The 23281-nt window shown below is 47.1% G+C and overlaps 2 long non-coding RNA genes across 2 annotated transcripts in view; one reads left to right on the forward strand and one right to left on the reverse strand.

The window, feature by feature from the left end:
- The window catches only part of LOC131492491 (uncharacterized), an 88858-nt gene extending 68290 nt beyond the window's left edge, over window positions 1-20568 (reverse strand). The window contains exons 1-3 of the long non-coding RNA XR_009252064.1: window positions 20460-20568; window positions 16091-16975; window positions 12884-12939 (exon numbers count right to left, since the gene is read on the reverse strand). This is a non-coding gene — a long non-coding RNA (uncharacterized LOC131492491). The remainder of the gene's footprint in view (window positions 1-12883; window positions 12940-16090; window positions 16976-20459) is intronic.
- Window positions 16764-19273, forward strand: LOC131492492 (uncharacterized). The gene is made up of 4 exons (XR_009252067.1): window positions 16764-16829; window positions 17502-17585; window positions 17880-18043; window positions 18533-19273. It is a non-coding gene; the product is annotated as an uncharacterized LOC131492492 (long non-coding RNA).
- Window positions 20569-23281: the final 2713 nt, after the last annotated feature.

The raw sequence follows: 23281 nt of genomic DNA on the forward strand, positions 1-23281 counted from the left end.
TTGGTCTCGGGCCACGGTATTCGGCAGAAATCAGTGATTTTTCAGAACATTGGAAGGTGCCCACGACTGGCACTTGTGTATTTTCTGTCACTTCAAAGCCCCCGTGGACAGTCCTTTGCTTTTCCGTGCAAGGGTGAGCTTAGGAATGCTTTGCGTCCTTTTAGGTCAGGCTGCCTGCAGATACAGAGCCTTTCCTCTGCTGCCTTATTGCCAGTTACATTAAATACAGTATATGACAAGAGTTTATTAATACTTTCTGTAGCAGTGATTCTGTTAGTGATAGTGAAAGTCGCCTTACGCGATAACCCTCCTCTCTCTTGTCCCCCTCACACAGCGGCAAAGGTTCTCAGAGGTAAGTGCAGGTTACTTTATTTTTCTTTATATTTTGTATTTTCTGTATTCTTTTGTATTATATTACAGCATTGTAATCATTTTTCTAGGAATATTTTGGGGTTATGGAACGAATCATCTGAGTTTCCATTATTTCTTATGGGGAAATTCGCTTTGATACACAAATGTTTTGGATTACAAGCATGTTTCCGGCATGAATTATGCTCGTCAACCAAGGTTTTACTATACTTTAGGTATAAAGCTAACAAAATATGCCTAAGGTCTGTATGAGGAAAATTATAAAACATGATGTAAAATCGAGGCACAGAGAGGTTAAGTAACCTGTATGCCTAAGTTTGTACAGCTTGTACAGGGGAGGGTGGGCTCTGAAATGAGGGAGCCTGGCTCTGATGTCCGTGTTATAACCCCCATGCTATGCTATCTTGCTGCTGAATTTTAAGGACATCTGGGCCTGAGGTACCAAGGATTTACACGTATGCACTGCCCTCTACTGAATCTAAGCCACTGAATAGGAGACCTGGGAGAGACATTGGGGTGCGTTGAGCTCTACACTCAACTTAATAGATGAGAATGCTCAGGCCCCAGGGAGGAACTTCTTAAGGTTACTAACTAAGCCTCAGATCTAATCTTGAACCTAGAAAGAGCATATGTGTCTGCAGAATGACTGCCGTGTTCACTAAGCCCTTACACTCATTGGTGAGGGTGGGCTTGCCCATTCTGTACAGACCCTTGAGATCTCAATGGCTTGGCACAATAACGGTCTACTTCTTGATCTACTATAGTCTGAGGTGGGCTGGACGTGCGGCAGAGCTCTTCCATGCAGAGGCACAGGCTGCTCTCAGGGGCACACGTCCCCCTAACATCTCAAGGCAGGAGCCCGTTGTTTCAGAGGAAGGGAAAGAGCCTGGAGATAGTGTTCATCCTTTCTGCCCGCCTCTAATTGGCCAGAACCCAGTCAACATGGCTCCCACTTAGCTGCAAGGGAGGCTGGGAAACGTAGGCTAGGAAGAGTGAAGGGAAACAAGATTTGACAGACACATAACACAGTCTCTAACATTTACCTTTGCATATATCACCTCATTAAACTTTCCCAGCAGCAGTACAAGAGGAGCATTATTATCCCCACTGAAGGAGATTAAGTAAATTGCACCGGATTCACCCTGTTAGTGGATGGCCGGATCAAGATTAAAACTGAAGTCTTTCAGGGGCACCAGGGTGGCTCGGTCAGTTGAGCCTCCGACTTCCGCTCAGGACACGAGCTCACATTTCGGGGGTTCAAGCCCTGCGTCGGACTCTGTGCTGACTGCTCAGAGCCTGGAGCCTGCTTCGGATTCTGTGTCTCCCTCTCTCTTTGCCCCTCTCCTGCTCACGCTCTCGCTCTCTCTCTCTCTCTCTCTCTCAAAAATAAATAAAATAAGTTTTAAAAATTAAAAAAAACAAACAAACCCTGAAGTCATCCTGACTCCAAAACTCTCTGATTTCTGTACTACACCAAACTAGCTCTACAAGATTGTCTTGAGTCCCACCTCCAAGCTCTTTCATGACTCTACACAGCAGTGTGAGAATATAGAGAGGTGGAAAGATAACTTCTCCCCAGCTTTGTAGCCAAGGATGTAGCTCTTCTCCCAAATGCTGTAGGTGAGAGTATAAATTAGCACAACCTTTTTGGAGAGCAACCTGGTAACACTTATCCAAGTGATAAATATGTGTATTTTTGACCCAGCAATTATACTGGAAGTCCAGGAATTTCTCTCCTACAGATAAAGTTTCAACAGTGTACAATGATATACTTGCCTAAAAATCTTTATTGCAGCCTTGTCTTTAATAGCAAAAGAACTGGGGGAAAAGAAAACAAAAGTCTAAAAGGAAGGGACGACTAAAATAAATACTGGAACATCCATTTGGCAAAATACCCTGCATCCATTAAAGAACAACGTGAGTTATCTCTACACGCCGACAGGAAGAATGGCTGACCTATATGGACAAGTGGAAACAAAACAATAATATATATGAGCTAATCTCATTTGTGAAAGAAAACATGGGTATGCATATTATATATAATGTATATGTTATATGTCATGTGCAAGGTACTGAAAGTATTCCCAACAAAGTATTATAAGTGGGCAAATTCAGAAGAACCTTTTATGTGATAACATTTGACTACTAATTTTTATAGTAACTATAAATTATGTATATAAATAAAAGAACTACATTTTGAAAACAATGCTGCTACAGTTCTGTACTCGAATGCAATGTTCCGACTAAACCTGAACTCTGATAATGTCCTACAGTTCCGAGGTGAAAAATATATCATATTTAAATTCATTCACTCTGTTGATTGCTAAATGCAACAATCCCTCTCTTGGTCAGCCTGGGATTGCCACAAAGGACAGGCTTCATTCGATGGGTTAGCACAGCCTCATATCAGCCGGGTAAGAGCTCACTTTACTGTCCCCCAGATTAGCCACACCTAGCTCATGCTTGTTCCGTGGGCTTTTTAAGGGGAACTCCATCTCTTTCCACGCTGCTTGGCTCCTACATGCTCGCGGTCAGCCATAGGGTTGGCAGTGAGATATTTGTGGGAGCCAGCCCACACCACAACACCAACAATAACTGATTACACACAGAAGTGACTGCAAACCGCTAAACCCTAACTGAAAAGAGTCCCCCGCTCTCATCAGGGTCCCAGAAATGCGCTATTCAAGCCCCACAACACAAGTAAACAATGTTTTAAGGAGTCTAAAATACATTTTCAAATACAGGGAAGAGAGCCCAGAATACAAACAAAATGCAAATGTTTGTTACAAGCTGGGGCGCCTGGGTGGCTCAGTCGGTTAAGCGTCCAACTCTTGGTTTTCGGCTCAGGTCATGATCTCATGGTTCGTGAGTTCACGGAGCCTGCTTGGGATTCTCTCCCTCCTTCTCGCCCTCTGCCCCTCCCGCACTCGTTCTCTTTCTCAAAATAAATAAATGTTTGTTTGTTTGTTTTTAAAGCTCATTAAAGCATAAATACGCCATTATAACTGCCACCGAAAGATATTGTGGAACATAGGTACGGATTCCTTTTCTGGACATACATGAAAGGGATTTTCTTTTCTCATCTTTCAATTTATCTGTTAAAAAACTGAGAGAAAATCCATATATAAATTAACGGAATATGAAACAAAAGCGACAAATGGAAGCAGAGACACTGATAGAAATTGTTCTGATATCAAGAAGCGTATTGTAACCAAAGAAATTCAGACCACGCCAAAAGCAATAATTCGTTAAATAAGAAATCGATTTCTAGTCGAAGTAACGGATTATGATGACTAGGCTCTTGTACTGGCTGGTAATTCAACTAGTGAAGAGAAGTGAATCATAGAATTCATTGAGAACACCAATTTTTTTTTACTGATTTGGCCCCCCAAAAATGGCATCAACATAAATAACATAAAATTCCTAAGAAACCAGTACCACTGGAAGATTATCCCTGGCAAATTAATGAGTTTTTTTTTTTCAACGTTTTTTATTTATTTTTGGGACAGAGAGAGACAGAGCATGAACGGGGGAGGGGCAGAGAGAGAGGGAGACACAGAATCGGAAACAGGCTCCAGGCTCCGAGCCATCAGCCCAGAGCCCGACGCGGGGCTCGAACTCACGGACCGCGAGATCGTGACCTGGCTGAAGTCGGACGCTTAACCGACTGCACCACCCAGGCGCCCCATTAATGAGTTCTTTCAAAGCAAAGAATACTCAACATCAGTCACTTGCACAAGAAAACTTGAACTGACCAGTGACAGAGAAAGAATTTATTCTGTGAATAAATATTAAAGGGAAGAGGCGAAAAGCTAATTTCTATTGATTGATACTCCCACTCTGTGTTTCTTATAAACTATAAGAAAATTCAGTAATAATATAAAATGATTAACTCAATATCTTTCGGCATACACTTAACCACAACCAGTTAGAAGATATATTAAAGAGTAATTTACAACAGAGAAAAGAAAACAGCTACTTAGAAATAAAGCCAACAAGAATTCAGGGAAAATCTATATAAAAAAATTAAAATGTTACTGTAGGACACATTAAAAATATTCTGAGCAAATGAAAAGATTCATTATACTTCTGGATCGGGAAATAACACAGTGTCATTTCTCCCTTACTTACTGTATCAGGAGCCTATAAAGAAGCAATCCAAATAAAATGCCAATAAGAGTGTTGTACTAGATAATGAGATCCTAAAGATTATATATAGAAATAAGCAAACAAAGTGGTCAGGACATTTCTGAAAAAGAAAAGTAATAACGAGGCAGCACAGGCAAATACTGACATATTCTCATTAATGACTGAAATAGTGTGATAACGATGAAAACCAGACAGGCAGATAAATGAGACAGAACTAAAAGTCCACAAAGAAACCCAAGCGCAAACGAAAATTTAGTGTATGGAAAGGACAGCACATGAAATCAGTACAGAAAATATGATGTCGGAACAGTTGGATAACCACCTGTGGAAAAAAGGAAGTTGAATCCACACTTCACATCTTACACCAGGGTAGATGTAATGTGGGTTTAAAATGTTTGTATAAAAATTAAGTCATGGGAGAATTAGGAGATTCCATGAGATAATCTCTACGTTAATCTTGGCATAAAGAATATCTTTTTAACTGCAAAGCAAAACAGAAGCCATTTAAGAAAAGACTGATCCATTCGACTACATACAATATTTCAGGGTCTGCGTGGCTAATATATAAACAGCTCTTTTTCAATATAAACATAACCCAATAGAAAAAAAAACAATGGATATGGGTAGGGGGTGGGGAGGGGCAGGGGAATACTTCCAAAATAAAATGAAAATAGGTTTTAAACACGAAAAGGTGTTCAGATCCACTTATTCTAAGAAGAATGTAAATTAAAATTTCAGTGGAGCACATTTTTTTTCACATATAAAATTGCAAATGTCAAAAAAAATTGACAATCTATTATGGCGACATGTGGTAAAACAGGCACTTACGGATGATTAGTGGCCATGTCAACTGGTACCTCCATAGAGGGAAATCTGGCCATACGCGTCAAAACTACCTCGGGGCGCCTGAGTAGCTCAGTCGGTTAAGCTCGGGGCGCCTGAGTAGCTCAGTCGGTTAAGCATCTGACTTCGGCTCAGGTCACGATCTCACAGTTTGTGAGTTCGAGCCCCGCGTCGGGCTCTGGGCTGACCACTCGGAGCCTGGAGCCTGCTTCGGATTCTGTGTCTCCCCCTCTCTCTGTCCCTCCCCTGCTCGTGCTCTGTCTCTCTCTCTCTCTCAATAATAAACGTTAAAAAAAAATTTTTTTTAATCACCAAAGCTCATATCTTTTGACTCAACAATTCTACCTTTAAAAATTTAGCCTGCAACATACTCGCAAGTGTATTAAAATGGGAAGTTTGGAAACAACCTAAATGGCCATGGGTAGGGAACCAATTAACTAAACCACAGGTCATATACACAATGGAATATCACACAGTCACGGAAAGAGTGGGGCATCTTCTCAGGGACTGATGGGGCATGATCTCCTAGATATATTTTTAAATAGGTAAAAGAAGGAAAGTACAAAACAGAATTTGCTCCTAAAATAAAGACAAATCTGTTCCTTAGTATAGAGAGACTATCTCCGGAAAGATAAGAGAGATGTGTGCCCTTGGGAGGGCCGGTGAGGCAGGTGCTATTTATGTATTCCTCATACATTTTCTTTTTCAGCTCTGTGTTTTGCTTACTCAGTAAATAAATGCTAAATAAAACTAAGTAGATAAGAAACAAGTACACCTCCTTCTGGAGAGAAGAGGGAGGTAGTTGAGATCGTACCTACTCGGAGCGGCGAGGGGCAGCTTGGAGGTGACAGCAATAGGGAATCACTCACATAGCCAGAGACGGACCACCATGGGACAGAAGAGGAGAAGGGTCTACCTGTTCTGGAAACTCTGATGATTCCAAAAGCCACTGGTAAGAGCTTGAGACAAGAGTTGGGAATTTTTTAATAATTATTATTATCGAGACACACAGTCTGATATTTATCCGTCAGACCTGTTGGGACCTGCAGAAAAATGGGCTCCCAGATACCTGGGAGCTGCCTTCTCACCCCCCTCCCCCTGTCATCTGGTGTCACCTTTTCTTAGCAGTATTATCCCCCCTCTTTCCCTTCACGAAGGCCCTATTTCAGATCAGGGCTAGCCTTCCCGCTCTCCCGGCTCCTCATGAGATCTAGCCCTGGTCTGAGCTTCACGACAGAAAAGGGGGCTGTATCTGTCATTGCACTCAGTAATATTACCTCTGGGTTCCTGGGCGGATTGAATGACTCTGAGACTGTCCCCCGGGACACCGTGTCTACTGTGTTAGCAAAGAGACACAGGGATGAGCTGAGGTCCAGGGGACACGAGACCACCCTGGCTTAGGGTGGGTGGCTTCATCCTAAACCAGCCCCAGCTCCCGCCTCAACAGGATTAGGTCAGAACTTGGCACATTGTAGGCACAACGAGCCATCGAGAATGAAGGCAGGCCAAGGAGGGACTCTGACAAGGCTCACCTGTCCTTCTGCCCACTGGGTTGTCAGCACATCTTCCCGGAAGAGGAAGTGTTTCTGAAAGTGGCAATTGGCCGCCTGGACCAGAATCCTCTGGGATGCTTGCGGAAAATACACATGTTCAGGCTCTCCCGAACCTGCTGGAACAGAGGTCTGTGGGTGGAACCCCTGAATCTGCACCTTAAAGACCCCATGGAATTCTAACATAGACGACTGGGAAACACTCTGAAGGACATGGTCCTAAGAACTCCATAAGCTCTGCTTTTTTATTTTGTAACTTTTTGGTGTGAAATAATTTCAAACTTTAGAGAATTCAGGAATAGTACAGAGAACCCCCTTATACCTTTGTTTCGCTACATCTGTGCACTCTCTCCATATATACGTACACACATACGTACGTATGATTACATATATAATATTTTCTGAACTATTTGAAAGTGAGTTACAGAGACAACATTGCCTTTCACCCCTGCATATTTCAGCATTTTTATCCTGAGATTTTACATAGCAACCGTATAATATTCAAATTCAGGAAATTTAAAACTGATGCAATTATCTGTCCTATAATCCGTGTACCAACTTCTTCAATTGCCCGATGGCGTCCTTTACAGCCATCCTCCCTGACCCAGGATCCAATCCAGGCTACACGTGGCACTGAGACATCACGTCCTGTACCCAGGAATATTTCCCCAGTCTGTCTCCATTCTGCTCCTGGGGACCCCTGCTTTGGGGTCCGTCTGCTGTCTGTCCTCTCCCCACGCACCGGTCCTGCACTTCCGGGGACAGATGACGATGCACAGAAGACAGCAGGAAGACGAGACGCTGACCTTTGGGACACCTGGTTGTTCGGGTCGTTGCTGCTCTCTGAGTGTGCGCTGCGGCCCCAGGAGACCGAGGGCTGCTTCCCGGGCTCCGGGGAAGACGCGGACCTTGGGGCCCAGAATAATGGGCTGGCTGCACCCGCATAGTTCAGCCCACTTAAACCATGCCTTTGCTCTCTCCCTCGCCTCTGCTCTCCCTCCCCTGCCACTGCATCAAGACCAAAGCATTTGGATTCGCTCCTTAAACATGCTTTCCCTGGCCTTTGAGTAGGCCCATAAAGATGGGGAAGGTCCAGGGGCCTGGAGTCAGGATCAAGTTCCAGCCGCTAGTTACCATGACCCATGTTTCCTCCCCGCTAGAGCTCAAACACAACCCCCCCCCCCCCCCCCGCAGTAGGAGATAATGGCGTGCCCTTCAGGGAGCCTCTAAAGGGGGGAGACCTCCCAGGGGCTCTCACAGGAAGCCAACTGAAACTCAGGCTTCAGCCAGCACCTGGGAGGGGTTAACACACTTGTGTTTCTGGAAAATTCTGCAAAGATCATTTGTATTTTTTTTTCTTTAAAAAGGCCACCCGAAATTTTATAAGCTACTGCCTTACGAAACTGGTATCCAATCCTGTGTCTATAGATATTACCTGTGTGTATGCACAATAGATAGGTACATAGATACGTAGATATGATATGTAACAATGAAGAATACTCCAGTGAATTCTTTCAGGGAGCCTCAAAATGGAAATTAAAGCTATTTACATTTAGATTAGTTTTTTTAATTATTTATTTATTTTTTAATTTACATCCAAGTTAGTTAGCATATAGTAGATCAGTTTTTAAACTGAGAGGTAAGGAACTATATCAACCGGATGGAAACATGACTATTCAAAACTTGCCTTGGGGGACGGGGGTGGAGAACTTGCCCTGGATTTTTTGAGCGAAATTCCAGACCAAAAAATGTTTCTATCCTTTTCTTTTTCTCTTTTTTTCTTTCTTTCTTTTTTTTTAAGTTCCTTTTGAGAGACAGAGAGAGCAAGTAGGGAGGAACAGAGAGAGAGGGGGAGAGAGAGAATCCCAAACAGGCTCCACACTGTCAGCTCGGAGCCCGACTTGCTGCTTGAACCCACCAACTGTGAGATCATGACCTGAGCCGAAACCAAGAGCCAGATGCTTAACTGACTAAGCCGCCCACATACCTCTCTCTCTCTCTTTTTTTTTAATGTTTATTTATTTTTGAGAGAGAGAGAGAGAGAGAGAGAGAGAGAGCACAAGCTGGGGAGGAGCAGAGAGAGGGAGACACAGAATCCAAAACAGGCTCCAGGCTCCAACCTGCCAGCATAGAGCCCAACATGGGGCTCAAACTCACGAACTGTGAGATCATGACTTGAGCCGAAGTCGGACGCTTCACTGACTGAGCCACCCAGGTGCCCTTCTTCTTCTTCTTCTTCTTTTTTGTTGTTTTGTTTTTTAAACATTACTGGCCTCTTACTGGATTCTTCCTGGTTTTCTAATCCAAAAATCACTTCTCTGGCTTTCTCTTTACCAGAAAGTATAAACCCATATGGCCAATGAGGTACAGAAATCTGCAGCCTTTTGCTGAAGGAGGAGAGGACAGAGCCCAACATCTGGCTGAGAAATAGTGTATACACAGAGCATGTCTCTTACCCTCGTTTGGAATGTTCTAACCATAGAATTAATGCTATTGCCGTCAACTGTCTTCCTACCTTAGACCATGTTCATTTTGTCCTTTTTTTTCCCCCTTGACATGCAGACTCATTCTAGAAAATAAAGACCATTTTTCATCTTGCTAGTTATTCCATTTCAAATAATCTCTTGCTAACTAAATGATCCAGTGGGAATAAAGTTGTTTTCCAACGTTTCCATAATCATTCAAAGAAACACCTTGTGTTTTGTCGCCATCCCCTTTTCCGGAAGACTCTGTGGGACATGGCAAGATATTCTCATTTGCTCCTCTCTCTATACAGATCTTGTGTCTACTAGGCCAGGCAGTAAAAACAAGTGAGGACCCAGGCAAGAAAAGACTCTAAGAGGTCACACAGAAAGGACTCCCCATCCAGGAATACCCCTTAAAGCCACACTGTTCCCCTCAAAAATCTCAAAGCTTTGCATCACCCCAAGCCATAGAGGGCCTCTCCAGAGGATACCTGCTAAGCGCTTTCCATACATTCTGCCATCTAACCCTCAAAAACAAAATCCTGGAGGGCTGTTATAAACAAAAAGCATCTTTAACAGAAAATAGCACGTGTGGCGGAGGATGTGGACCCGGAACGCGTGCACGTGGCTGCTAGGAAGGGAAAATGGTGTAGCTGCTGTGGAAAACAGTGTAAGAATTTCTCAAAAAAATTAAAAATAGAATTACCATGCCACCTAGGAATTCGACTCCTGGGTATACACCCACGTGAACAGAAAGCAGAGACTTTAACAGGTCTTTGTCCCCCCATGTTTATAGCAGCATCGCTTACTATACCCAAAAGGTGGGAACAACCCAGTTGTGTCTCCATCGATGGCTGAATGGATAAGCGAAACAGGTGCACGCAGTGGGATCCTGTTCAGCCTTGACAAGGAAGGAAACCCCGACGCACGCTGCGGACATGGATGAACCTCGAGGACGCGCGGCTTCGTAAAACAAGAAAGTCCCCAAAACACAAATGAGTGCATGATTCCACTCGTATGAGGTACCCAGAGTTGTCAAATGCATAGAGACTGAAAGTAGGACAGTGGTTTCCAGGGTCTGGGGCGGGGGGAGGAAGGGGGAGTTGTTGTCTAAGGGGGACAGGGTCTCAGTTTTGCAAGATGAAAAGAGTTCTAGAGGTGGACGTTAGGGAAGGTAGCACAAGTGTGAGTGTATTTAACAGGACGCTTAAAAATCATTAAGATGATGGGGCGCCTGGGTTGGTTAAACTTCCACCTTCAGCTCAAGTCTCGAGCTCAGGGTTCGTGACGGGGCCCTCTGCTGTGGGCGCAGAGCCCGCGTTAGATCCTCGGTCTCCCTCTCTCTCTCTGCCCCTCCCCGCCCTCAGAAACAAATAAACGTTTAAAAATAACAGTCGGGGCGCCCGGGTGGCTCAGTCGGTTGAGGGTCTGACGTCAGCTCAGGTCGTGATCTCACGGTTTGTGGGTTCAAGCCCTGCCTCAGGCTCCGTGCTGACAGTTCAGAGCCTGGAGCCTGCTTCGGATTCTGCGTGTGTGTCTCTCTCTGCCCCTCCCCCACTCGTGCTTTCTCTCTCAAAAATAAATAACCGTTAAAACAAATTTAATAATAATAATTAAGTGGGTAAATCTTTTACCACAAAAATAAAATCCCATGAATGAGGTGCTATTATTTTGCTGAGGCAGCAACCGAAGCACAAAGATATGCTGCAAATAAGTGGCAAGGCCGGGATTCCCAGTGGGTAGGCGGACCTCAAGGTCTGGGATCCGGCCGCTATCGTCCACCACTGTCGACCCCTGACCATCCACACCCGCCATCTACCGTCTACCATCGATCATCTACTTGGTGGGAAACAAAAGACAACCAGAAGATAAGCAGTAAAAATAATAAAAATATCCACCCTGGCTCTGGGCACTCAGGCATCCCAAGCGCCTAAAAGAGTTGACGTGGCCTTCTCGTCATAGCTAATTACAGACGCTAACCCTCTATCCCGAGCCAGTTGTAAATTGACCACAAATCAGTAGTCATCTTGCTCTATAACGTGACATGGGATTTGAAGCCAGGCCTCACAAAACCAGAGTGAATTCTAATAATTCCCTGATTTCCCAGATTTCGGTGCCCCCCCCGCCCCCCCCCCCCCGCCAATGTGCCAACAGGAACTGCCATCCTGTCATTCCCAACTTGGTCTCTCCATCCAGCCCATCTGTGTCAGCCCCCCTCAGTGGTCATGGAAGGTGTCACGTGAGCAACCAACCAAAGGAAACAGAATTGTCCAAAAGCAACAGAAAGCCTCTCTTTCCACCCTCGGTGAAACAGAGTCAACTGAGGGCTACCTGCAAATTGGTCCTCTTCATGAGGTCCCCGGGGACTGGACGACCTAGTCGATTTACCCGGATTGCACAGCAGTCCACCCGTGTCATGGTGGCGGCAGTGGCTAAGACCCCCACCCGACGCCCACCCACACAACAGCCATGCTTCTGTATCTCCAGGTCCCGGATACAAGCTCCACCACTCACACTTCTGAGGGAGGAAGGGGCTGGGGGAGCCACGTGCCTGTCAGAGCAACCCCCCACGGGGGGTCACAGCGCTAAGACAGCTCATTTAAACCGCGCGCGGTATTGAAAACCAAATGAAAGAGAGAAAGAGTCAAGTAGAGAACACTGAAAAGTAAACATTACAAAACCTTCCAAACCAGAAGCCCAGAGGCACATTTTCTTTGGGGAGAGACCAGCTATTTGTTCTTCCTTCCAGGAGTGTGATGTTTATTTAACTGGAAAAGACAGCTTGACTTAATTGAGTGTGTGTGTGTGTGTGTGTGTGTGTGCGTGCACACAGAAGAGGGGGGCTTCTCTAGCTAGGCAGAATTTCTGCTCTCTGGGGCAGAAACAGGTCACACTCTAAGGTCCGTGACTGAACATGGGCACAATTTGGGTTTCTAGAAAAGAAGGAAGGGGATACACAACCATTGTTAAATGCCTACTTTCACTGGACAGATCTATGCCACACATTTAGGCTTTAAACATTTTACGCAACAATCCACAGGAAGAAGCACATTTTACCGTAGCCCAATGCACGCACGAGTGCACAAACACACACACACATTGACACATGTATTTCATAAAACTCATGCTTGCCCTTCTACATGTGAGGCACTCTGATCTTTTCTATGCCATTGTTTATATTTAATTTTTAATTGAGGTCTAGCATACCACAATAAAGCGCACAGATCTCAAACATACAGCTTGATGGATTTTTTTCAGGGTTCCTAATTTTTTTTTTATAAATCATTTTATTGCTATATATATATATATATATATATATACAACATATATATATATATATATATATATATATATATATATATATATATTCACCCATTTCAAGTATACACCTCAAGAGGTCTTAGTATATTTCCCGAGCTGGGCAGTCATCCCACAAACTAATCTTGGAACATCTAGCATTTTCATCAGCACAGAGAAAACCCACTATATGTTCTATTTTTTACTTACTTATTTTTTTAACGCTGGTCACAACCTATCAAATTTATGTCACCAGTGGGTCACAGCTGCAGGTGAGAAAAGCTGTATCAGACGTTTTACTATAATATCCCACTTACTTTTCAAAACGAGTCCTGATAGGCCAAAGTATGTCCAAGTAGCTGGAGGGCCAAGGGGCAGGTGTCACAGTAATTCCAAGCTCACAGCACTCAGAAGTGATAGAGGCTGGTCAGGAGAACAAGCCAGACCCACACAGAAACCTCCCTCGTGGGGAGATGCTGACCTTGGTGACTCATTGCACGGAACAGATTACATCCAGAAGTGTTGCCAGACAAACTGAACTCAAACCTCGTTACGCAGAGCTCAGCAATGACATTCATAACCTGGGTGGAGCTGGGGGGACGTGTGCCCTAGCAGGATTTAGGAGAGGAGTCTGAGACGCAAACAAATAACCTACGAAAGCCGTCAGAGATATTGCTGCCTCAAACTCTTTCAACGTGGAGCAGTTGGTCCACATACATGGGAAGAATCCCACAGAGTAAGAGCGAAGATCATTGCGGGGAGGAAAGTAGATAAAAATTTTCCCCTTCCGATCTAGCCCCATCCTCTGTCTAGACACCTGTAAGTAACAAAACCAGGCTCCCCTTCAAGATCCCAGTTTCCTGTTCCATAAGCCGCCTTGATTCATGCAATTAGCAAGCATTTCTTGAACACCTCGTAAGGGATGCCAGTCGGGATAGAGAGCACAAAGCCGTTTCATTTTCCCCTCGAAACCGTTGGTCTGAAGTTGAGGGTAAGTGTCTAAGAGGGTGCCGCATAAAAATCACCAATTTGGATACTGGGGAAGAACCAAGTTCAGTTAATGCCAAAAAGCTATGCCTGAGAGCCTGCAAACCCTATGCTAATCTGAACACATCCGCACCTTGGGCTCAGATAAGCTCACCCGTGCTCCACCCCCCAACTGCAACAAAGGGTCCCCACAAAAGAGCAGAAGCATGATGGGAGCAAAGCCGTGGAGGCAGCCTCTGAACGGAGCAGGGCTGACCGACTCACCAGCAGTGCGTTTGGCTTTATCACGCGCTTGCTCTAGGATGGGCTTGACATCTGTTCCGTGACCTGCTCCGTGGCCATGAGGGCTCCCGCTGCAAAATGCAGGGCAGGGTTAAAGAGCACAGCCTGATCCCATAAAACAGAGCAGAGCTGGCCATGGTGGGTTTGGGCCTCCCTTCCCCTGGAGCCTGGGACACTGACACTGACAAGCAGTAAAAGGCGGGGGGGGGGGGGGGGGGGGGCAGAGCCCTCAGTCCCCTCAGATCCAGGTGCCTGTGCTGCCAGATCTCCCTAGGATATGGGCTCCTTTGAACTTTTCAAAGGTATGGAAGAAAGCCTGGCTTTTTATGAGTTGTGCCTCGGGCAGAGGAAATGGCTGTGTGCAGAAATGGGGGCCAATTAGAGGCAAAGGTCCGGGAGTTGCTCTCCAGAAGGGCTTGCTGCAGCCTTGCCTCGGGGGTCCCGGGGCCAAGGCTCCAGTGCCCCGCTCCTGAGGGCTCCTGGACAAGGGGCTGCTGGACAGAGGCAGGTGACCATTCCAAGGTGTCCTCTTTTGAAAAAAAAAATTTTTTTTAACGTTTATTCGTTTTTGAGAGACAGAGACAGAGCATGAGTGGGGGAGGGGCAGAGAGAGAAGGAGACACAGAATCCGAAGCAGGCTCCAGGCTCCGAGCTGTCAGCACGGAGCCCGATGCGGGGCTCGAACTCACGAAGTGCGAGATCATGACCTGAGCCGAAGTCGGACGCTCAACTGACTGAGCCACCCAGGCGCCCCTCAAGGTGTCTTCTTTTGGATTGAGGTCCGCCTTTGACCCCTCTCACTGCCAAATTCTGGAAGATAGCAGCTTGGCCCGCATCCCCCATTCATCAGGTGCTGCGAGAAATGCCTGCATGCGGCCAACATCGATTCTGGTGGTGGGAGGAAATGGCACATTTTTTTTCTCGAGCAAAACTTCTTCCCTGGGACTCTTACGGCCACAGAGCTCTCTTGCAGGGCTACCCCACCTGAGACCACTTACATGCTCTGTCCCACGGGGTGGCCGGCCCCACCTGGGACTGACGGTTTTGCAGGGACACAGGACTTCCAGGGCCAAAACAAGTTAGTCATTCCGCGCACAGAGCTTTTATCCGTCCGCTAAGAGACGCAGCGTTTCAAATGGAAACAAAGGAAACCTATCCCTGAGGACAGAGAGCATTGAGACCGGCCCTCCAGTTGCAGAACAAAGGCAGCCTCGTTTGAGATTCGGAGGACAGAATGCATGGAGACTTCCACATGTGCCCCAACCCAAACTACCCGGGTCAACCCAGACCTGAACAGGTGCCCAAGTGGAGCTGAGGCTGTGAAATGAACAAATCAGGAGACGCTAGATGCTGGCGAGGATGCGGAGAAACGGGAACCCTCTTGCGCTGTTGGTGGGAATGCAAACTGGTGCAGCCGCTCTGGAAAACGGTGTGGAGGCTCCTCAAAACATTAAAAATAGAGCTAGCCTATGACCCAGCAACAGCACTGCTAGGAATTTACCCAGGGGATACAGGAGTGCTGATGCGTAGGGGACTCATACCCCAATGTTTATAGCAGCACTCCCAACAATAGCCAAATTATGGAAAAAGCCTAAATGTCCATCAACGGATGAATGGATACAGAAATTGTGGTTTATATACACAGTGGAATACTACTTGGCAGTGAGAAAGAATGAAATATGGCCTTTTGTGGCAACGTGGATGGAACTGGAGAGGGTTATGCTAAATGAAATAAGTCAGGCAGAGAAAGACAGATACCATATGTTTTCACTCATATGCGGATCCTGAGAAACTTCACAGAAGACCGGGGGGAGGGGAAAGGGGGAAAAAAGTTAGAGAGAGGGAAGGAGGCAAACCATAACAGACTCTTAAATACCGAGAACAAGCTGAGGGTTGATGGGAGGCGGGGGAGAGGGGAAAGTGGGTGACGGCCATTGAGGAGAGCACCTGTGGGGATGAGCACTGGGTGTAGAAATGGAAACCAATTTGACAATAAATTATATTTAATTAAAAAAAAAAAAGTGAAGCTGAGGGCTGGACCCTTAGAAACCCGACATCCTCGGGCCCAGCTGGGGCCGTGCCTGTCATCACAGTCACCACCACCACCACCAGGCTCCCAGACCCTGGAGTAGCCCTGCTCACACCTACCCAGGTATCCAGGAACAGGGAGGATAGACGCCGCCCAGGATGAGGTCCACAGCGTGGGTTCCAGGCCTCAGCTACAGGCAGGAAGGGCAGGGAGAGAATGCAGAGCTGAAGGGAGAGAAAAGGAGGCCATCCGGCCAGGAGAGAGAAAAGAGCCGAGAGAGAGAGAATTCTGGTCGGGGTGCTTCGAAATTGGCTCAGCCTTCACTGAGCAATGATACCTAGCATTCCCCGAATGCCTCCGTGGCTGAGATCTCTATTAGCCACACAGAGACTCTTCCAGCATCCCCCTGAGGGCAGCTTGGATTCTCCAGTTTTTCGTGTGAAGAAACCGTGCCTGGAGGAGTTTAAGCCACTGGCTGGAGGTAAGGTAGCTAAGCAATCTCATCACAGGGATGTCTGACGGCAAAGCTCTCGACAGCTGGAACATCCAGCTTTCTGTCTCCTAAGGTTCTATCTGCAGAAGTACCCAGTGAATCTCCGTGCCATGCCCAGGACGGTTTCTATCTTCCCTAAAACGTTAAGATCCACAGGTACTGTCCTTAGGACTCCTTAGGAGAAGCCCTGGCCGGTCACAAAGCCCCGCCTGGGGCTCGGAAACGGCCGCGTAGCTCCCCCTGCTGGCCACTCCGAGAGCACAGAAAGGGCGTTGGGATGGCAACGCGACCGGCAACGAGGACGCTTCACATTGACAAAGAAACCGGAACGCGGCAGCCATGCTGGGGACTGCTCTGTACTTGGCGTAGGTCGTTCCGGAGCCCAGAGGAAAGCGGGGAGCGGTGCCCCGCGGCTGGGTTCCCAGAGGAATCCTGAGAGGGTCGTCCCGAAAATGGAAATGATCTTTCGGATGGAAGGATCTCCAAGGCAGGCAGATTGCGCTCGCACGGCCTGAATCCAAACACAAAGAAAAGACGAGAAATGAGAGCTGATGCTTGACTAAAAGAAAAATCACAAAAGCCATACATAGACCTACGGCAAATGTTTACATGTTTGAGCCCTTACTGTGTGCCTACCACTGTTTTAAGAGCTTTCCCGTTGTTATCTCATTTAGTCTTCACAGCAATCCTATGAGATAATATTTGATTAATTTTATCGGATGTGGAAAATGGGGCACAGAGACGTAAAGTAATCCGTACAAGGTCACACAGCCAGAAAGTAGCAGAGCAAGGGCAGATACATAAAGCAAAAGCCCCAAGTGCCTGGCCGGCCTAGTTGGTGAAGCGTCCAATTCTCGATTTCTGCCCAGGTCACGATCTCACAGTTCGTTGGATCCGGGCCCGCGATCCGCTTTGTGCTGACAGCGCAGAGCCTGTTCGGGATTCTCCCTCTCCCTCGACCCCTCCCCAGCTCGCACTTGCTCTCTCTCTCTCTCAAAATAAACTTTTTTTTTTTTTTTTTTTTTTTTTTTTTTAAGGCAAAAGCCCTGTGGGAGACAGATTTTATGCTTCAGGAACAAGTAAATTCTGCCCTCCTGTGTGTACAGAAACAGTGTCTCCAGGTATTCGGTCTGTCTGTTGCTCCTTCTTCATTCTTATATCCCTGGTAACAAGCAAACAAACAACAGAGCATTTGTGAGTCCAAAAGTTAAGGTGGTTCACGTTGGCCACAGTGAAGAGGGAGCCCCATACACTTCCCCTCCCAGAAATAGACACTCTGCCCCTGCACCCTGAAAAGATCACCTCACCCCCTGAGTGGAGCAGCCCACAGAGACAAAGGGGGCAAGCCCGGGTGCCCGGAACCCTAGCCCAGGGCAACGGCAATATAGTAAGTTACCGCTCATGGTTCGTTACAGGGATGTGGCATTCCCGGGAAGAAAAGAAGGCACATTGGCCGAGGCGCAGACAGACATCTGAATCTTATTCCCCAGTTCTTACAAGCCGCTTAGAGGTCATGTTTCCCCCCACTCCGTTTTCTACTAAAGAGATGACGTCGCGCCCTACTTGCTTACCAGGAGAGGTAAGTGAGGGCAGGGGGCAGAGGTGACTACAGCCGACCTCAGTGCGATACTTGGCTGGAGCTCAGAACTGAGACTAAAGAGAAAGAACGTGGCGCCTGGTGTCCCTGGCTGGGTGCTCTTGCTTTACAGACGGACGCCCAAGACACCCTGGACCCCCAGAACTCTACCCTCGCGAGAGGGAGGAGTTGGTGGGCTGGCGTGGAAGTGGGAGGCCGGCTGCGGGGAATGAGCTTAAACCTTAAAACTGGAAATGTCCCCGGGATCTTGGCAGGGTTTTAGCGCTTCCCTGCGCCTTTAGATGAGGGACTTAAGCTGACCTTCCGACAGCGCCCCCCAGTATTGTGCAAGGACAGAGCTAAGCTTTTAGCAGCACGCTGGAGCACAGATGTGCCAGGGACGTTCTGTTAACAGAGCACAAAGGCTCGAAGGCAGGAACAGACCATTCTTGTCCACCGTTGGGAGAGAGCTCCGTTGTGTTTCTCCAACAGGGCAGAATTTGTTTCATTAAAGACTCAGTCATCGCCACCACTGTCAAAGGCAAATCCCTCCCAAGGCCGGCATCTGAATCCGACCACTGGAGCAAGGATTCTGAGGTTTCGATGTCAAAGCCTACAGCTCCAGAGAAAACCCAGGCGCTCGGATCCCCCGGGTAGGGGGAGGGCGGGCCACGCTGCAGCATCCCACCCACTCAGGAATCCCTTCTTTCCACTTGTCTGAGCAGACTGGGAAGGAGGGCCTCCGGCAACCAGCTGGAAGAGAGTTGGCTGGGGCTCCACTGTCACTGATTTATGAAGGCCTTTCGGGGCCAGAATGACACCATCCACCCTCCATCTACCTCCTGCTAATTTATATTCTCAGAGCTTTAAATCACAGCGACAGCCCCGCAGGCCCTTTGACCAGTCAAGGGCTTCCGGGGCCCCGCACGCTGCTCTCCTGTCCCCACAGTGGGTCCTACAGTTCCCCATCCTCCCCAACCTGCTCCAAACCGTACTCCCTCCCAGCTCCTGGGGCTCTCAGGCCCTCTGCTCAATCAGATAAACAGCAGAGCAGTGACTTTCTTTTCGCTGACTTGGAAGCTCCCTTGTCTGAAAAACATTGCCAACGTTAGAAAAAAAACAAAAACAAAAAACCTTATTGATGTTATGACTCACCCTCACCCGGTATTATTGCTAATCTGCTAAGCAAACACCTGCTCCCACCAACAAAATAAATGCGAAATTACTAAGATACCTAAGTTCATTTTCTTTTTCCTTTTTTAATGTTTTTATTTATTTTTGAGATAGAGAGACAGAGTGAGAATGGAGGACGGGCAGAGGGAGAGGGAGACACAGACTCCAAAGCAGGCCCCAGGCTCCGAGCTGTCAGCACAGAGCCCGACGCGGGGCTCGAACTCACGACTGAGCCACCCAGACGCCACCCTAAGTTCGTTTTCTAAACACATTCTACCACACCACTTACATCTTGCTAGGCTAGAGGTATTTTCCAGTTGCCCGAGGCATCTGAATGCCCATTATTTCCACCCCGCTTTTATTATTTTTTTAATTATTTAAAAAAAAATCTTTTTAATGTTTTTATTTATTTTTGAGACAGAGAGAGACAGAGCACGAGCAGGGGAGGGGCAGAGAGAGAGAGGGAGACACAGAATCCGAAGCAGGCGCCAGGCTCCGAGCTGTCAGCGCAGAGCCGGACATGGGGCTAGAACTCGCAGACTGTGAGATCATGACCTGAGCCAAAGTTGGACGCTTAACCGACTGAGCCACCCAGGCGCCCCTACCCTCCTTTTAAATGCTAGTCCAAACCTTTGAAGTCTACTGCCTCTTGCAAAATAATAATAATAATAATAATAATAATAATAATAATAATATAAAAACCACAGCACACTGGAAAGCCTTATTATTTTTGAGGGTACCGCAGTAGCTTACTCTCCAAATGGTGGCTATAGTCAAGCACACGAAACACAAAGCAGGTAGAAGCAGAAAGTAGGCAGGAAATGAAAACCAGGCTGGCTAGAAATTGGAGAAAGGCTTTAGGAAGCAAATATGACAAGGAAAAAGAGAAAGTTGTGGGTGATTTCGTCCCTGAGATCAGAGCTCCGGCCCACTGCTAAGGGTACCAGGAGCCATTCTTTCAGTGGGCAGACAGCCAGTAAGCATTTATTATGCTCCCACTGTGTTGCCACTGTGTTGGAATTAGAAGTCGTCCCTGAGTTTAGCCAGGCTCTTCTAGAGAAAGAAATCCACCCTTACACAGTTAAATCGCCCAGATTGCCTCTGTGGCCTTTCCTGTCCTGCTGCTTCTGTCAGAGGGATTCCGTTTCTGACACAGGGAGACCAGGGATAGACTGTCATCTGTTGATTCAACTCAAGGGCGAAACTCAGGAGCCTGTGATCTTGGCCGGGGTGCTCTCCTACTCACTTTATGTACGGGGAGCCGTCACAGCACTGTTTTCCTCCAAACTCCAAACAGGAAGCGAGGGTTGTGATTTACTTCAAAGGGCACAGGGGGGCCCTAAGATGGCCTGAAAGTGAAGGCGTAAAACATTCAGAGTGAACAAGTGCTGTGGCAACTCGATTGCCCCCAGTGGACTTTCACCTTGCGTTTTATTCTAATACGATCAAAGCAGTGGTGGGGGGAGGGCACCTTGGAAGAAAGGGGGTCTGATTAAGACTGTTTGAGTTTATAATCTAGTTGGAGTAAAAAACCTCTGAATCATCGGCAACCCCAAAGTTCTGACAGCTCTGAGAACTAGGGGAATTCGCAAGAGACACATCACACCAAGAATAATTAAACGACCAGCTACAGGTGGAATGGGAACTTCAGACAAAGCAGAGGTCAGAGGGAGCAGGGCATGGCCTCCTCCCTGTGGGGACTGAGCCAGCTTTGGAGAGGAAAAGCAAAAGGAAAAGGCACCACAGTCAGGAGGCCCGATGAGCAAAGTCATGAAGAAATGGAGCAAACAGGTTTCTGAGGACGGTGGTCATTCACCCAGTAGGTGAGGAAAGTTCACTTAAGGCAGATGGCAGATGAGGTCAGAGAAGCTTATAAATAATATAGGGGTCATTAGACATCTATGGAGGGAAATCAAAATACTGGAACAACTATTTTACAAAGATTAATCTAGTATCAAAATATAGAAAGGGGGGGGCGCCTGGGTGGCTCAGTCGGTTAAGCGTCCGACTTCAGCTCGGGTCACGATCTCGCGGTCCGTGAGTTCGAGCCCCGCGTCGGGCTCTGGGCTGACGGCTCAGGGCCTGGAGCCTGCTTCCGATTCTGTGTCTCCTTCTCTCTCTGCCCCTCCCCCGTTCATGCTCTGTCTCTCTCTGTCTCAAAAATAAATAAACTTTAAAAAATATATATATAGAAAGGGGACGTCAGCCTCTGTGCTGACAGCGTGGAGCCTGCTTGGGAGTCTCTGTCTCTCTCTCTGTCTCTCTCTCTCTCTGCTCCTCCCCCGATCTCTCTCCGTCTCTCCCTCTCTTAAAATAAATAAATACACATTTTAAAAATATAGAGAGAGAAAGGAGGGGGAACACAAAAAGAAGAAAGAGAAAAATTCTAGGAAGCCCCTAATGTCACCCAAACCCAAAGCCCTGGAGAACTGGAGACAGGAAGGAGCGGGGAGCCTAAGAGTGACATCAGAAGAGGAAAGATTCGGGGTCCGGGTGACTATAGAAAACAGAAGGAGAAGTAAAGACGATGTGGAGACTTTGAGCCTCTGTATTTCTAACTAACATGGTGGGACTTCCCATCAAAGCTCCCCCAGCCGCCACTATTGTTAGCATCCAAATCCTGCCTTCAAATCAGCCGGATCTTAGGAGTTGACTGAGCTCTGAGGCAGAGCCTGGGGGCAACCGGGCCTCGCTGGTGGCTGTTTTCATTGGGATACATTTCAAGCGTTCTAACGGAGACCAAAAACAATCGGGACTTAAAGCAGACATTGATTTCTCTCTCCCGTAATAGTTTGCACATGTGAGAGCCCAAGGCTTGTACGGCAGCCTCCTGTGTCTAAGACCAGGTTTCTCCTTTCCAGTCGCTCTGTCATCCTTAAGGTGGTGTCCTTCCTGGCATTCTCCCAGCTGGCCTGCTCCACCCCCTCCACAGTCTAGGCAGCAGGATGGAGGAAGGGGTAGAAGGAAATCACTCTCCTTCCCTTTAAGGATATGACCTCGACGTTGCACAGCCCTTTGGCCACACCTTAGTATGTCCACACCCAGGGCCAAAGGAATCTAAATGAAAATCGAGGGGCGCCTGGCTGGCGCCGTCAGTTAAACATCTGATTTCAGGTCAGGGCGTGATCTCACGGTTCATGGGTTCGAGCCCCACCTCAGGCTCTCTGCTGTCAGCACAGAGCCTGCTTCAGATCTTCTGCCCCCCTCTCTCTCTGCCCCTCCACTGCTAGTCACAAATAAATGAATAGACAGATAGATAAAAATGGAGTCTTGATCCCAGACAACCCTGGTGAAAATCCTATTGCTGTGAAAGAAGAAATGAATGCATATTGGAGCTTCACCTGCAGGTACCGTTACAGAAACACTTCACCTAAAGCAATAAATCACACCTGTTTTTGAGCAGTGTGGGAAGAATTGCCCAAGAAAATGGTGGTACCATTCACGGAAATAAGAGAAACGAGGAGGAATCCCAGCAGGGGAAGTAAGATGATTAATTCATCTTGGGATGTTTTCATGAGCGCCCCAACGAGTACTGGATTGGGGCCACGAGAGACCTGACACCATAGCTCAGGGGAGAGACGGGGGTTGGAAACTCAGGTGACAGCCATGATGGCAGAGACCAGGAATGCCTTCCAAAGAGACTAAGAAGGATGTGTCTTATCCGGGACTATTTAATGGGCTTCAGTTACAGTACTGGATGTTCCTAAATGGCTTCCAGAAAGAAACTAAATCCTTCTCTCCACGGGGATTCTTTGTTCCAAATGGCACAGTGCTTAACCTTGGGAAGAAAAAGGGTTCCTTTTTTCTATTGAGTCTGTATTTGAACCCTTGATGGACAATGACTTCTTACTAAGCAAGCCGGCACCTTCTTGATGTTGGTCCCTCTTAGCCTGCACTGCTGGGAGGGAGGGCTCAACACAATAAGGGAAGTGTTGAGCATTTCCAAGGCGCCTACCATCAGATAAGCTGCCCTTTTTCTGGCAGTCATCAGCATTTTTGAGCATCCTGAATTTTTCATCCTCCATTGCATAGCCGTCCATTTTTAAAGTGTTTGCAAATAAGTAGGAT

Source organism: Neofelis nebulosa, chromosome 13 (assembly GCF_028018385.1).
Source record: "Neofelis nebulosa isolate mNeoNeb1 chromosome 13, mNeoNeb1.pri, whole genome shotgun sequence".
NCBI classification, from domain to species: domain Eukaryota; kingdom Metazoa; phylum Chordata; class Mammalia; order Carnivora; family Felidae; genus Neofelis; species Neofelis nebulosa.